Source organism: Equus caballus, chromosome 13 (assembly GCF_041296265.1).
Source record: "Equus caballus isolate H_3958 breed thoroughbred chromosome 13, TB-T2T, whole genome shotgun sequence".
Taxonomy (NCBI): Eukaryota; Metazoa; Chordata; class Mammalia; order Perissodactyla; family Equidae; genus Equus; species Equus caballus.
In genome coordinates this window covers 19608626-19625176 of record NC_091696.1, presented here as the reverse complement: position 1 = coordinate 19625176, position 16551 = coordinate 19608626, and positions in this window count along the sequence as shown.

Here is a 16551-nt window from a genome sequence, read left to right as displayed (position 1 = left end):
GCTCTAGGGCAATGTAGCACACCCAGAGCAGAAGTCCTACTTCAGCCAGATCAGGCCTGCAAAGAAAATGCGTTTCACAGGACTTTGGAAGAGATGTTCCCGGTAGGCTGTAAGAGCACTGTGCAGAGCGAGTTGTTTCTTAGGTTCCCAAAGAGCTGGAAGCAAGATGCTGTGGGGCCCAACTCGCCCTTTGGAAAGAAGCCTGCACATTGGGCCTTTCAGCTCTAGGGCAATGTAGCACACCCAGAGCAGAAGTCCTACTTCAGCCAGATCAGGCCTGCAAAGAAAATGCGTTTCACAGGCCTTTGGAAGAGATGTTCCCGGTAGGCTGTAAGAGCACTGTGCAGAGCGAGTTGTTTCTTAGCTTCCCAAAGAGCTGGAAGCAAGATGCTGTGGGGCCCAACTCGCCCTTTGGAAAGCAGCCTGCACGTTGTGTCTTTCAGCTCTAGGGCAACGTAGCACAAGCAGAGGAGAAGTGCTACTTCAGCCAGATCACGCCTGCAAAGAAACTGCATTTCACAGGCCTTTGGAAGAGATGTTCCCGGTAGGCTGTAAGAGCACTGTGCAGAGCGAGTTGTTTCTTAGCTTCCCAAAGAGCTGGAAGCAAGATGCTGTGGGGCCCAACTCGCCCTTTGGAAAGAAGCCTGCACGTTGTGCCTTTCAGCTCTAGGGCAATGTAGCACACCCCGAGCAGAAGTCCTACTTCAGCCAGATCAGGCCTGCAAAGAAACTGCGTTTCGAAGGTTTTTGGAAGAGATTTTCCCGGTAGGCTGTAAGAGCACTGTGCAGAGCGAGTTGTTTCTTAGCTTCCCAAAGAGCTGGAAGCAAGATGCTGTGGGGCCCCACTGGCCCTTTGGAAAGAAGCCTGCACGTTGGGCCTTTCAGCTCTAGGGCAATGTAGCACACCCAGAGCAGAAGTCCTACTTCAGCCAGATCAGGCCTGCAAAGAAACTGCGTTTCACAGGCCTTTGGAAGAGATGTTCCCGGTAGGGTGTAAGAGCACTGTGCAGAGCGAGTTGTTTCTTAGCTTCCCAAAGAGCTGGAAGCAAGATGCTGTGGGGCCCAACTCGCCCTTTGGAAAGAAGCCTGCACGTTGGGCCTTTCAGCTCTAGGGCAATGTAGCACACCCAGAGCAGGAGTCCTACTTCAGCCAGATCAGGCCTGCAAAGAAACTGCGTTTCACAGGCCGTTGGAAGATATGTTTCCGGTAGGGTGTAAGAGCACTGTGCAGAGCGAGTTGTTTCTTAGCTTCCCAAAGAACTGGAAGCAAGATGCTGTGGGGCCCAACTCGCCCTTTGGAAAGAAGCCTGCACGTTGGGCCTTTCAGCTCTAGGGCAATGTAGCGCACCCAGAGCAGAAGTCCTACTTCAGCCAGATCAGGCCTGCAAAGAAAATGCGTTTCACAGGCCTTTGGAAGAGATGTTCCCGGTAGGCTGTAAGAACACTGTGCAGAGCGAGTTGTTTCTTAGGTTCCCAAAGAGCTGGAAGCAAGATGCTGTGGGGCCCAACTCGCCCTTTGGAAAGAAGCCTGCACGTTGGGCCTTTCAGCTCTAGGGCAACGTAGCACACCCAGAGCAGAAGTGCTACTTCAGCCAGATAAGGCCTGCAAAGAAATTGCGTTACACAGGCCTTTGGAAGAGATGTTCCCGGTAGGCTGTAAGAGCACTGTGCAGAGCGAGTTGTTTCTTAGCTTCCCAAAGAGCTGGAACCAAGATGCTGTAGGGCCCAACTCGCCCTTTGGAAAGAAGCCTGCACGTTGTGCCTTTCAGCTCTAGGGCAATGTAGCACACCCAGAGCAGCAGTCCTACTTCAGCCAGATCAGGCCTGCAAAGAAACTGCGTTTCACAGGCCTTTGGAAGAGATGTTCCCGGTAGGCTGTAAGAGCACTGTGCAGAGCGAGTTGTTTCTTAGCTTCCCAAAGAGCTGGAAGAAAGATGCTGTGGGGCCCCACTGGCCCTTTGGAAAGAAGCCTGCACGTTGTGTCTTTCAGCTCTAGGGCAACGTAGCACAAGCAGAGGAGAAGTGCTACTTCAGTCAGATCACGCCTGCAAAGAAACTGCATTTCACAGGCCTTTGGAAGAGATGTTCCCGGTAGGCTGTAAGAGCACTGTGCAGAGCGAGTTGTTTCTTAGCTTCTCAAAGAGCTGGAAGCAAGATGCTGTGGGGCCCAACTCCCCCTTTGGAAAGAAGCCTGCACGTTGTGCCTTTCAGCTCTAGGGCAATGTAGCACACCCAGAGCAGAAGTCCTACTTCAGCCAGATCAGGCCTGCAAAGAAACTGCGTTGCACAGGCCTTTGGAAGAGATGTTCCCACTAGGCTGTAACCACTGAGCAGAGCGAGTTGTTTCTTCGCTTCCCAAAGAGCTGGAAGCCAGATGCTGTGGGGCCCAACTCGCCCTTTGGAAAGAAGCCTGCACGTTGTGCCTTTCAGCTCTAGGACAATGTAGCACACCCAGAGCAGGGTCCTACTTCAGCCAGATCAGGCCTGCAAGGAAACTGCGTTTCACAGGCCCTTGGAAGAGATGTTCCCGGTAGGCTGTAAGAGCACGGTGCAGAGCGAGTTGTTTCTTAGCTTCTGAAAGAGCTGGAAGCAAGATGCTGTGGGGCCCAACTCGCCCTTTGGAAAGAAGCCTGCACGTTGTGCCTTTCAGCTCTAGGGCAATTTAGCACACCCAGAGCAGAAGTCCTTCTTCAGCCAGATCAGGCCTGCAAAGAAACTGCGTTTCACAGGCCTTTGGAAGAGATGTTCCCGGTAGGCTGTAAGAGCAGTGTGCAGAGCGAGTTGTTTCTTAGCTTCCCAAAGAGCTGGAAGCAAGATGCTGTGGGGCCCAACTCGCCCTTTGGAAAGAAGCCTGCACGTTGTGCCTTTCAGCTCTAGGGCAATGTAGCACACCCAGAGCAGAAGTCCTACTTCAGCAAGATCAGGCCTGCAAAGAAACTGCGTTTCCAAGGCTTTTGGAAGAGATTTTCCCGGTAGGCTGTAAGAGCACTGTGCAGAGCGAGTTGTTTCTTAGCTTACCAAAGAGCTGGAAGCAAGATGCTGTGGGGCCCAACTCGCCCATTGGAAAGAAGCCTGCACGTTGTGCCTTTCAGCTCTAGGACAATGTAGCACACCCAGAGCAGGGTCCTACTTCAGCCAGATCAGGCCTGCAAAGAAACTGCGTTTCACAGGCCTTTGGAAGAGATGTTCCCGGTAGGCTGTAAGAGCACGGTGCAGAGCGAGTTGTTTCTTAGCTTCCGAAAGAGCTGGAAGCAAGATGCTGTGGGGCCCAAGTCGCCCTTTGGAAAGAAGCCTGCACGTTGTTCCTTTCAGCTCTAGGGCAATGTAGCACACCCAGAGCAGAAGTCCTACTTCAGCCAGATCAGGCCTGAAAAGAAACTGCGTTTCACAGGCCTTTGGAAGAGATATTCCCGGAAGGGTGTAAAGAGCACTGTGCAGAGCGAGTTGTTTCTTAGCTTCCCAAAGAGCTGGAAGCAAGATGCTGTGGGGCCCAACTCGCCCTTTGGAAAGAAGCCTGCACTTTGGGACGTTCAGCTCTAGGGCAATGTAGCACACCCAGAGCAGAAGTCCTACTTCAGCCAGATCAGGCCTGCAAAGAAACTGGGTTTCACAGGCCTTTGGAAGAGATGTTCCCAGTAGGCTGTAAGAGCACTGTGCAGAGCTAGTTGTTTCTTAGCTTCCCAAAGAGCTGGAAGCAAGATGCTGTGGGGCCCAATTCGCCCTTTGGAAAGATGCCTGCACGTTGTGCCTTTCAGCTCTAGGGCAATGTAGCACACCCAGAGCAGAAGTCCTACTTCAGCCAGATCAGGCCTGCAAAGAAACTGCGTTTCACAGGCCTTTGGAAGAGATGTTCCCGGTAGGCTGTAAGAGCACTGTGCAGAGCGAGTTGTTTCTTAGCTTCCCAAAGAGCTGGAAGCAAGAGGCTGTGGGGCCCAACTCGCCCTTTGGAAAGAAGCCTGCACGTTGTGCCTTTCAGCTCTAGGGCAATGTAGCACACCCAGAGCAGAAGTCCTACTTCAGCCAGATCAGGCCTGCAAAGAAAATGCGTTTCACAGGACTTTGGAAGAGATGTTCCCGGTAGGCTGTAAGAGCACTGTGCAGAGCGAGTTGTTTCTTAGGTTCCCAAAGAGCTGGAAGCAAGATGCTGTGGGGCCCAACTCGCCCTTTGGAAAGAAGCCTGCTCGTTGGGCCTTTCAGCTCTAGGGCAATGTAGCACACCCAGAGCAGGAGTCCTACTTCAGCCAGATCAGGCCTACAAAGAAACTGCGTTTCACAGGCCTTTGGAAGAGATGTTCCCGGTAGGCTGTAAGAGCACTGTGCAGAGCGAGTTGTTTCTTAGCTTCCCAAAGAGATGGAAGCAAGACGCTGTGGGGCCCAACTCGCCATTTGGAAAGAAGCCTGCACGTTGGGCCTTTCAGCTCTAGGGCAATGTAGCACACCCAGAGCAGAAGTCCTACTTCAGCCAGATCAGGCCTGCAAAGAAACTGCGTTTATAAGGCCTTTGGAAGAGATGTTCCCGGTAGGCTGTAAGGGCACTGTGCAGAGCGAGTTCTTTCTTAGGTTCCCAAAGAGCTGGAAGCAAGATGCTGTGGGGCCCAACTCGCCCTTTGGAAAGAAGCCTGCACGTTGTGCCTTTCAGCTCTAGGGCAATGTAGCAGACCCAGAGCAGAAGTCCTACTTCAGCCAGATCAGGCCTGCAAAGAAACTGCGTTTCACAGGCCTTTGGAAGAGATGTTCCCGGTAGGCTGTATGAGCACTGTGCAGAGCGAGTTGTTTCTTAGCTTCCCAAAGAGCTGGAAGCAAGATGCTGTGGGGCCCAACTCGCCCTTTGGAAAGAAGCCTGCACGTTGGGCCTTTCAGCTCTAGGGCAATGTAGCACACCCAGAGCAGAAGTCCTACTTCAGCCAGATCAGGCCTGCAAAGAAACTGCGTTTCACAGGCCTTTGGAAGAGAAGTTCCCGGTAGGCTCTAAGAGCACTGTGCAGAGCGAGTTGTTTCTTAGCTTCCCAAAGATCTGGAAGCAAGATGCTGTGGGGCCCAACTCGCCCTTTGGAAAGAAGCCTGCACGTTGGGCCTTTCAGCTCTAGGGCAATGTAGCACACCCTGAGCAGGAGTCCTACTTCAGCCAGATCAGGCCTGCAAAGAAACTGCGTTTCACAGGCCGTTGGAGGAGATGTTCCCGGTAGGGTGTAAGAGCACTGTGCAGAGCGAGTTGTTTCTTAGCTTCCCAAAGAGCTGGAAGCAAGATGCTGTGGGGCCCAACTCGCCCTTTGGAAAGAAGCCTGCACGTTGGGCCTTTCAGCTTAGGGCAATGTAGCACACTCAGAGCAGAAGTCCTACTTCAGCCAGATCAGGCCTGCAAAGAAAATGCGTTTCACAGGCCTTTGGAAGAGATGTTCCCGGTAGGCTGTAAGAACACTGTGCAGAGCGAGTTGTTTCTTAGGTTCCCAAAGAGCTGGAAGCAAGATGCTGTGGGGCCCAACTCGCCCTTTGGAAAGAAGCCTACATGTGGGGCCTTTCAGCTCTAGGACAACGTAGCACACCCAGAGCAGAAGTGCTACTTCAGCCAGATCAGGCCTGCAAAGAAATTGCGTTACACAGGCCTTTGGAAGAGATGTTCCCGGGAGGCTGTAAGAGCACTGTGCAGAGCGAGTTGTTTCTTAGCTTCCCAAAGAGCTGGAACCAAGATGCTGTAGGGCCCAACTCGCCCTTTGGAAAGAAGCCTGCACGTTGTGCCTTTCAGCTCTAGGGCAATGTAGCACACCCAGAGCAGCAGTCCTACTTCAGCCAGATCAGGCCTGCAAAGAAACTGCGTTTCACAGGCCTTAGGAAGAGATGTTCCCGGTAGGCTGTAAGAGCACTGTGCAGAGCGAGTTGTTTCTTAGCTTCCCAAAGAGCTGGAAGCAAGATGCTGTGGGGCCCAACTCGCCCTTTGGAAAGAAGCCTGCACGTTGTGCCTTTCAGCTCTAGGGCAATGTAGCACACCCAGAGCAGAAGTCCTACTTCAGCCAGATCAGGCCTGCAAAGAAACTGCGTTTCACAGGCCTTTGAAGAGATGTTCACGGTAGGGTGTAAGAGCACTGTGCAGAGCGAGTTGTTTCTTAGCTTCCCAAAGAGCTGGAAGCAAGATGCTGTGGGGCCCAACTCGCCCTTTGGAAAGAAGCCTGCACGTTGGGCCTTTCAGCTCTAGTGCAATGTAGCACACCCAGAGCAGGAGTCCTACTTCAGCCAGATCAGGCCTGCAAAGAAACTGCGTTTCACAAGCCTTTGGAAGAGATGTTCCCGGTAGGCTGTAAGAGCACTGTGCAGAGCGAGTTGTTTCTTAGGTTCCCAAAGAGCTGGAAGCAAGATGCTTGGGGACCAACTCGCCCTTTGGAAAGAAGCCTTCACGTTGTGCCTTTCAGCTCTAGGGCAATGTAGCACACCCAGAGCAGAAGTCCTACTTCAGCCAGATCAGGCCTGCAAAGAAACTGCGTTTCACAGGCCTTTGGAAGAGATGTTACCGGTAGGCTGTAAGAGCACTGTGCAGAGCGAGTTGTTTCTTAGCTTCCCAAAGAGCTGGAAGCAAGATGCTGTGGGGCCAAACTCGCCCTTTGAAAAGAAGCCTGCACGTTGGGCCTTTCAGCTCCAGGGCAACGTAGCACAAGCAGAGCAGAAGTGCTACTTCAGTCAGATGAGGCCTGCAAAGAAACTGCGTTTCACAGGCCTTTGGAAGAGATGTTCCCGGTAGGCTGTATGAGCACTGTGCAGAGCGAGTTGTTTCTTAGCTTCCCAAAGAGCTGGAAGCAAGATGCTGTGGGGCCCAACTCGCCCTTTGGAAAGAAGCCTGCACGTTGTGCCTTTCAGCTCTAGGGCAATGTAGCACACCCAGAGCAGAAGTCCTACTTCAGCCAGATCAGGCCTGCAAAGAAACTGCGTTTCACAGGCCTTTGGAAGAGAAGTTCCCGGTAGGCTCTAAGAGCACTGTGCAGAGCGAGTTGTTTCTTAGCTTCCCAAAGATCTGGAAGCAAGATTCTGTGGGGCCCAACTCGCCCTTTGGAAAGAAGCCTGCACGTTGTGCCTTTCAGATCTAGGGCAATGTAGCACACCCAGAGCAGAAGTCCTACTTCAGCCAGATCAGGCCTGCAAAGAAACTGCGTTTCACAGGCCTTTGGAAGAGATGTTCCCGGTAGGCTGTAAGAGCACTGTGCGGAGCGAGTTGTTTCTTAGCTTCCCAAAGAGCTGGAAGCAAGATGCTGTGGGGCCCAACTCGCCCTTTGGAAAGATGCCTGCACGTTGTGCCTTTCAGCTCTAGGGCAATGTAGCACACCCAGAGCAGAAGTCCTACTTCAGCCAGATCAGGCCTGGAAAGAAACTGCGTTTCACAGGCCTTTGGAAGAGATGTTCCCGGTAGGGTGTAAGAGCACTGTGCAGAGCGAGTTGTTTCTTAGCTTCCCAAAGAGCTGGAAGCAAGATGCTGTGGGGCCCAACTCGCCCTTTGGAAAGAAGCCTGCACGTTGGGCCTTTCAGCTCTAGGGCAATGTAGCACACCCAGAGCAGGAGTCCTACTTCAGCCAGATCAGCCCTGCAAAGAAACTGCGTTTCACAGGTCGTTGGAAGAGATGTTCCCGGTAGGGTGTAAGAGCACTGTGCAGAGCGAGTTGTCTCTTAGCTTCCCAAAGAGCTGGAAGCAAGATGCTGTGGGGCCCAACTCGCCCTTTGGAAACAAGCCTGCACGTTGGGCCTTTCAGCTCTAGGGCAACGTAGCACACCCAGAGCAGAAGTGCTACTTCAGCCAGATCAGGCCTGCAAAGAAATTGCGTTACACAGGCCTTTGGAAGAGATGTTCCCGGTAGGCTGTAAGAGCACTGTGCAGAGCGAGTTGTTTCTTAGCTTCCCAAAGAGCTGGAACCAAGATGCTGTGGGGCCCAACTCGCCCTTTGGAAAGAAGCCTGCACGTTGTGCCTTTCAGCTCTAGGGCAATGTAGCACACCCAGAGCAGCAGTCCTACTTCAGCCAGATCAGGCCTGCAAAGAAACTGCGTTTCACAGGCCTTTGGAAGAGATGTTCCCGGTAGGCTGTAAGAGCACTGTGCAGAGCGAGTTGTTTCTTAGCTTCCCAAAGAGCTGGAAGCAAGATGCTGTGGGGCCCAACTCGCCCTTTGGAAAGAAGCCTGCACTTTAGGCCTTTCAGCTCTAGGGCAATGTAGCACACCCAGCGCAGAAGTCCTACTTCACCCAGATCAGGCCTGCAAAGAAACTGCGTTTCACAGGCCTTTGGAAGAGATGTTCCCGGTAGGCTGTAAGAGCACTGTGCAGAGCGAGTTGTTTCGTAGCTTCCCAAAGAGCTGGAAGCAAGATGCTGTGGGGCCCCACTGGCCCTTTGGAAACAAGCCTGCACGTTGTGTCTTTCAGCTCTAGGGCAACGTAGCACAAGCAGAGGAGAAGTGCTACTTCAGCCAGATCACGCCTGCAAAGAAACTGCATTTCACACGCCTTTGGAAGAGATGTTCACGGTAGGCTGTAAGAGCACTGTGCAGAGCGAGTTGTTTCTTAGCTTCCCAAAGAGCTGGAAGCAAGATGCTGTGGGGCCCCAGTCGCCCTTTGGAAAGAAGCCTGCACGTTGGGCCTTTCAGCTCTAGGGCAATGTAGCACACCCAGAGCAGAAGTCCTACTTCAGCCAGATCAGGCCTGCAAAGAAACTGCGTTTCGAAGGCTTTTGGAAGAGATTTTCCCGGTAGGCTGTAAGAGCACTGTGCAGAGCGAGTTGTTTCTTAGCTTCCCAAAGAGCTGGAAGCAAGATGCTGTGGGGCCCCACTGGCCCTTTGTAAAGAAACCTGCACGTTGGGCCTTTCAGCTCTAGGGCAATGTAGCACACCCAGAGCAGAAGTCCTACTTCAGCCAGATCAGGCCTACAAAGAAACTGCGTTTCACAGGCCTTTGGAAGAGATGTTCCCGGTAGGCTGTAAGAGCACTGTGCAGAGCGAGTTGTTTCTTAGCTTCCCAAAGAGCTAGAAGCAAGATGCTGTGGGGCCCAACTCGCCCTTTGGAAAGAAGCCTGCACGTTGGGCCTTTCAGCTCTAGGGCAATGTAGCACACCCAGAGCAGGAGTCCTACTTCAGCCAGATCAGGCCTGCAAAGAAACTGCGTTTCACAGGCCGTTGGAAGAGATGTTCCCGGTAGGGTGTAAGAGCACTGTGCAGAGCGAGTTGTTTCTTAGCTTCCCAAAGAGCTGGAAGAAAGATGCTGTGGGGCCCAACTCGCCCTTTGGAAAGAAGCCTGCACGTTGGGACTTTCAGCTCAAGGGCAATGTAGCACACCCAGAGCAGAAGTCCTACTTCAGCCAGATCAGGCCTGCAAAGAAAATGCGTTTCACAGGCCTTTGGAAGAGATGTTCCCGGTAGGCTGTAAGAACACTGTGCAGAGCGAGTTGTTTCTTAGGTTCCCAAAGAGCTGGAAGCAAGATGCTGTGGGGCCCAACTCGCCCTTTGGAAAGAAGCCTGGACGTTGTGCCTTTCAGCTCTAGGGCAATGTAGCACACCCAGAGCAGAAGTCCTACTTCAGCCAGATCAGGCCTGCAAAGAAACTGCGTTTCACAGGCCTTTGGAAGAGATGTTCCCGGTAGGCTGTAAGAGCACTGTGCAGAGCGAGTTGTTTCTTAGCTTCCCAAAGAGCTGGAAGCAAGATGCTGTGGGGCCCAACTCGCCCTTTGGAAAGAAGCCTGCACGTTGGGTCTTTCAGCCCTAGGGCAATGTAGCACACCCAGAGCAGAAGTCCTACTCCAGCCAGATCAGGCCTGCAAAGAAACTGCGTTTCACAGGCCTTTGGAAGAGATGTTCCCGGTAGGCTGTAAGAGCACTGTGCAGAGCGAGTTGTTTCTTAGCTTCCCAAAGACCTGGAAGCAAGATGCTGTGGGGCCCAACTCGCCCTTTGGAAAGAAGCCTGCACGTTGTGTCTTTCAGCTCTAGGGCAACGTAGCACAAGCAGAGGAGAAGTGCTACTTCAGCCAGATCACGCCTGCAAAGAAACTGCATTTCACAGGCCTTTGGAAGAGATGTTCCCGGTAGGCTGTAAGAGCACTGTGCAGAGCGAGTTGTTTCTTAGCTTCCCAAAGAGCTGGAAGCAAGATGCTGTGGGGTCCCACTCGCCCTTTGGAAAGAAGCCTGCACGTTGGGCCTTTCAGCTCTAGGGCAATGTAGCACACCCAGAGCAGAAGTCCTACTTCAGCCAGATCAGGCCTGCAAAGAAACTGCGTTTCGAAGGCGTTTGGAAGAGATTTTCCCGGTAGGCTGTAAGAGCACTGTGCAGAGCGAGTTGTTTCTTAGCTTACCAAAGAGCTGGAAGCAAGATGCTGTGGGGCCCAACTCGCCCTTAGGAAAGAAGCCTGCACGTTGGGCCTTTCAGCTGTAGGGCAATGTAGCACACCCAGAGCAGAAGTCCTACCTCAGCCAGATCAGGCCTGAAAAGAAAATGCGTTTCACAGGCCTTTGGAAGAGATGTTCCCGGTAGGCTGTAAGAACACTGTGCAGAGCGAGTTGTTTCTTAGGTTCCCAAAGAGCTGGAAGCAAGATGCTGTGGGGCCCAACTCGCCCTTTGGAAAGAAGCCTGCACGTTGGGCCTTTCAGCTCTAGGGCAACGTAGCACACCCAGAGCAGAAGTCCTACTTCAGCCAGATCAGGCCTGCAAAGAAACTGCGTTTAACAGGCCTTTGAAGAGATGTTCCCGGTAGGGCGTAAGAGCACTGTGCAGAGCGAGTTGTTTCTTATCTTCCCAAAGAGCTGGAAGCAAGATGCTGTGGGGCCCAACTCGCCCTTTGGAAAGAAGCCTGCACGTTGGGCCTTTCAGCTCTAGTGCAATGTAGCACACCCAGAGCAGGAGTCCTACTTCAGCCAGATCAGGGCTGCAAAGAAACTGCGTTTCACAGGCCTTTGGAAGAGATGTTCCCGGTAGGCTGTAAGAGCACTGTGCAGAGCGAGTTGTTTCTTAGGTTCACAAAGAGCTGGAAGCAAGATGCTGTGGGGCCCAACTCCCCCTTTGGAAAGAAGCCTGCACGTTGTGCCTTTCAGCTCTAGGGCAATGTAGCACACCCAGAGCAGAAGTCCAACTTCAGGCAGATCAGGCCTGCAAAGAAACTGCGTTTCACAGGCCTTTGGAAGTGATTTTCCCGGTAGGCTGTAAGAGCACTGTGCAGAGCGAGTTGTTTCTTAGCTTCCCAAAGAGCTGGAAGCCAGATGCTGTGGGGCCCAACTCGCCCTTTGGAAAGAAGCCTGAACGTTGTGCCTTTCAGCTCTAGGACAATGTAGCACACCCAGAGCAGGGTCCTACTTCAGCCAGATCAGGCCTGCAAAGAAACTGCGTTTCACAGGCCCTTGGAAGAGATGTTCCCGGTAGGCTGTAAGAGCACGGTGCAGAGCGAGTTGTTTCTTAGCTTCTGAAAGAGCTGGAAGCAAGAGGCTGTGGGGCCCAACTCGCCCTTTGGAAAGAAGCCTGCACGTTGTGCCTTTCAGCTCTAGGGCAATTTAGCACACCCAGAGCAGAAGTCCTTCTTCAGCCAGATCAGGCCTGCAAAGAAACTGCGTTTTACAGACCCTTGGAAGAGATGTTCCCGGTAGGCTGTAAGAGCACTGTGCAGAGCGAGTTGTTTCTTAGCTTCCCAAAGAGCTGGAAGCAAGATGCTGTGCGGCCCAACTCGCCCTTTGGAAAGAAGCCTGCACGTTGGGCCTTTCAGCTCTAGGGCAACGTAGCACACCCAGAGCAGAAGTGCTACTTCAGTCAGATCAGGCCTGCAAAGAAATTGCGTTACACAGGCCTTTGGAAGAGATGTTCCCGGTAGGCTGTAAGAGCAATGTGCAGAGCGAGTTGTTTCTTAGCTTCCCAAAGAGCTGGAACCAAGATGCTGTAGGCCCCAACTCGTCCTTTGGAAAGAAGCCTGCACGTTGTGCCTTTCAGCTCTAGGGCAATGTAGCACACCCAGAGCAGCAGTCCTACTTCAGCCAGATCAGGCCTACAAAGAAACTGCGTTTCACAGGCCTTTGGAAGAGATGCTCCCGGTAGGCTGTAAGGGCACTGTGCAGAGCGAGTTGTTTCTTAGCTTCCCAAAGAGCTGGAAGCAAGATGCTGTGGGGCCCAACTCGCCCTTTGGAAAGAAGCCTGCACGTTGGGCCTTTCAGCTCTAGGGCAACGTAGCACAAGCAGAGCAGAAGTCCTACTTCAGCCAGATCAGGCCTGCAAAGAAACTGCGTTTCACAGGCCTTTGGAAGAGAAGTTCCCGGTAGGCTCTAAGAGCACTGTGCAGAGCGAGTTGTTTATGAGCTTCCCAAAGAGCTGGAAGCAAGATGCTGTGGGGCCCAACTCGCCCTTTGGAAAGAAGCCTGCACGTAGGGCCTTTCAGCTCTAGGGCAATGTAGCACACCCAGAGCAGGAGTCCTACTTCAGCCAGATCAGGCCTGCAAAGAAACTGCGTTACACAGGCCTTTGGAAGAGATGTTCCCACTAGGCTGTAACCACTGAGCAGAGCGAGTTGTTTCTTAGCTTCCCAAAGAGCTGGAAGCAAGATGCTGTGGGGCCCAACTCGCCCTTTGGAAAGAAGCCTTCACGTCGTGCCTTTCAGCTCTAGGGCAATGTAGCACACCCAGAGCAGAATTCCTACTTCACCCAGATCAGGCCTGCAAAGAAACTGCGTTTCACAGGCCTTTGGAAGAGATGTTCCCGGTAGGCTGTAAGAGCACTGTGCAGAGCGAGTTGTTTCTTAGCTTCCCAAAGAGCTGGAAGCAAGATGCTGTGGGGCCCAACTCGCCCTTTGAAAAGAAGCCTGCGCGTTGGGCCTTTCAGCTCTAGGGCAACGTAGCACAAGCAGAGCAGAAGTGCTACTTCAGTCAGATCAGGCCTGCAAAGAAACTGCGTTTCACAGGCCTTTGGAAGAGATGTTCCCGGTAGGCTGTAAGAGCACTGTGCAGAGCGAGTTGTTTCTTAGCTTCCCAAAGAGCTGGAAGAAAGATGCTGTGGGGCCCAACTCGCCCTTTGGAAAGAAGCCTGCACGTTGTGCCTTTCAGCTCTAGGGCAATGTAGCACACCCAGAGCAGAAGTCCTACTTCAGCCAGATCAGGCCTGCAAAGAAACTGCGTTTCACAGGCCTTTGGAAGAGAAGTTGCCGGTAGGCTCTAAGAGCACTCTGCAGAGCGAGTTGTTTCTTAGCTTCCCAAAGAGCTGGAAGCAAGATGCTGTGGGGCCCAACTCGCCCTTTGGAAAGAAGCCGGCACGTTGTGCCTTTCAGCTCTAGGGCAATGTAGCACACCCAGAGCAGAAGTCCTACTTCAGCCAGATCAGGCCTGCAAAGAAAATGCGTTTCACAGGCCTTTGGAAGAGATGTTCCCGGTAGGCTGTAAGGGCACTGTGCAGAGCGAGTTGTTTCTTAGGTTCCCAAAGAGCTGGAAGCAAGATGCTGTGGGGCCCAAGTCGCCCTTTGGAAAGAAGCCTGCACGTTGTTCCTTTCAGCTCTAGGGCAATGTAGCACACCCAGAGCAGAAGTCCTACTTCAGCCAGATCAGGCCTGAAAAGAAACTGCGTTTCACAGGCCTTTGGAAGAGATGTTCCCGGAAGGGTGTAAAGAGCACTGTGCAGAGCGAGTTGTTTCTTAGCTTCCCAAAGAGCTGGAAGCAAGATGCTGTGGGGCCCAACTCGCCCTTTGGAAAGAAGCCTGCACTTTGGGACGTTCAGCTCTAGGGCAATGTAGCATACCCAGAGCAGAAGTCCTACTTCAGCCAGATCAGGCCTGCAAAGAAACTGCGTTTCACAGGCCTTTGGAAGAGATGTTCCCAGTAGGCTGTAAGAGCACTGTGCAGAGCTAGTTGTTTCTTAGCTTCCCAAAGAGCTGGAAGCAAGATGCTGTGGGGCCCAACTCGCCCTTTGGAAAGATGCCTGCACGTTGTGCCTTTCAGCTCTAGGGCAATGTAGCACACCCAGAGCAGAAGTCCTACTTCAGCCAGATCAGGCCTGCAAAGAAACTGCGTTTCACAGGCCTTTGGAAGAGATGTTCCCGGTAGGGTGTAAGAGCACTGTGCAGAGCGAGTTGTTTCTTAGCTTCCCAAAGAGCTGGAAGCAAGATGCTGTGGGGCCCAACTCGCCCTTTGGAAAGAAGCCTGCACGTTGGGTCTTTCAGCTCTAGGGCAATGTAGCACACCCAGAGCAGGAGTCCTACTTCAGCCAGATCAGGCCTGCAAAGAAACTGCGTTTCACAGGCCGTTGGAAGAGATGTTCCCGGTAGGGTGTAAGAGGACTGTGCAGAGCGAGTTGTTTCTTAGCTTCCCAAAGAGCTGGAAGCAAGATGCTGTGGGGCCCAACTCGCCCTTTGGAAAGAAGCCTGCACGTTGGGCCTTTCAGCTCTAGGGCAACGTAGCACACCCAGAGCAGAAGTGCTACTTCAGTCAGATCAGGCCTGCAAAGAAATTGCGTTACACAGGCCTTTGGAAGAGATGTTCCCGGTAGGCTGTAAGAGCACTGTGCAGAGCGAGTTGTTTCTTAGCTTCCCAAAGAGCTGGAACCAAGATGCTGTAGGCCCCAACTCGCCCTTTGGAAAGAAGCCTGCACGTTGTGCCTTTCAGCTCTAGGGCAATGTAGCACACCCAGAGCAGCAGTCCTACTTCAGCCAGATCAGGCCTACAAAGAAACTGCGTTTCACAGGCCTTTGGAAGAGATGCTCCCGGTAGGCTGTAAGGGCACTGTGCAGAGCGAGTTGTTTCGTAGCTTCCCAAAGAGCTGGAAGCAAGATGCTGTGGGGCCCCACTGGCCCTTTGGAAACAAGCCTGCACGTTGTGTCTTTCAGCTCTAGGGCAACGTAGCACAAGCAGAGGAGAAGTGCTACTTCAGCCAGATCACGCCTGCAAAGAAACTGCATTTCACACGCCTTTGGAAGAGATGTTCACGGTAGGCTGTAAGAGCACTGTGCAGAGCGAGTTGTTTCTTAGCTTCCCAAAGAGCTGGAAGCAAGATGCTGTGGGGCCCCACTCGCCCTTTGGAAAGAAGCCTGCACGTTGGGCCTTTCAGCTCTAGGGCAATGTAGCACACCCAGAGCAGAAGTCCTACTTCAGCCAGATCAGGCCTGCAAAGAAACTGCGTTTCGAAGGCTTTTGGAAGAGATTTTCCCGGTAGGCTGTAAGAGCACTGTGCAGAGCGAGTTGTTTCTTAGCTTCCCAAAGAGCTGGAAGCAAGATGCTGTGGGGCCCCACTGGCCCTTTGTAAAGAAACCTGCACGTTGGGCCTTTCAGCTCTAGGGCAATGTAGCACACCCAGAGCAGAAGTCCTACTTCAGCCAGATCAGGCCTACAAAGAAACTGCGTTTCACAGGCCTTTGGAAGAGATGTTCCCGGTAGGCTGTAAGAGCACTGTGCAGAGCGAGTTGTTTCTTAGCTTCCCAAAGAGCTAGAAGCAAGATGCTGTGGGGCCCAACTCGCCCTTTGGAAAGAAGCCTGCACGTTGGGCCTTTCAGCTCTAGGGCAATGTAGCACACCCAGAGCAGGAGTCCTACTTCAGCCAGATCAGGCCTGCAAAGAAACTGCGTTTCACAGGCCGTTGGAAGAGATGTTCCCGGTAGGGTGTAAGAGCACTGTGCAGAGCGAGTTGTTTCTTAGCTTCCCAAAGAGCTGGAAGCAAGATGCTGTGGGGCCCAACTCGCCCTTTGGAAAGAAGCCTGCACGTTGGGCCTTTCAGCTCAAGGGCAATGTAGCACACCCAGAGCAGAAGTCCTACTTCAGCCAGATCAGGCCTGCAAAGAAAATGCGTTTCACAGGCCTTTGGAAGAGATGTTCCCGGTAGGCTGTAAGAACACTGTGCAGAGCGAGTTGTTTCTTAGGTTCCCAAAGAGCTGGAAGCAAGATGCTGTGGGGCCCCACTGGCCCTTTGGAAAGAAGCCTGCACGTTGTGTCTTTCAGCTCTAGGGCAACGTAGCACAAGCAGAGGAGAAGTGCTACTTCAGCCAGATCAGGCCTGCAAAGAAACTGCGTTTCACAGGCCTTTGGAATAGATGTTCCCACTAGGCTGTAACCACTGAGCAGAGCGAGTTGTTTCTTCGCTTCCCAAAGAGCTGGAAGCCAGATGCTGTGGGGCCCAACTCGCCCTTTGGAAAGAAGCCTGCACGTTGTGCCTTTCAGCTCTAGGACAATGTAGCACACCCAGAGCAGAGTCCTACTTCAGCCAGATCAGGCCTGCAAAGAAACTGCGTTTCACAGGCCCTTGGAAGAGATGTTCCCGGTAGGCTGTAGGAGCACGGTGCAGAGCGAGTTGTTTCTTAGCTTCCGAAAGAGCTGGAAGCAAGATGCTGTGGGGCCCAACTCGGCTTTGGAAAGAAGCCTGCACGTTGTGCCTTTCAGCTCTAGGGCAATTTAGCACACCCAGAGCAGAACTCCTTCTTCAGCCAGATAAGGCCTGCAAAGAAACTGCGTTTTACAGGCCCTTGGAAGAGATCTTCCCAGTAGGCTGTAAGAGCTCTGTGCAGAGCGAGTTGTTTCTTAGCTTCCCAAAGAGCTGGAAGCAAGATGCTGTGGGGCCCAACTCGCCCTTTGGAAAGAAGCCTGGACGT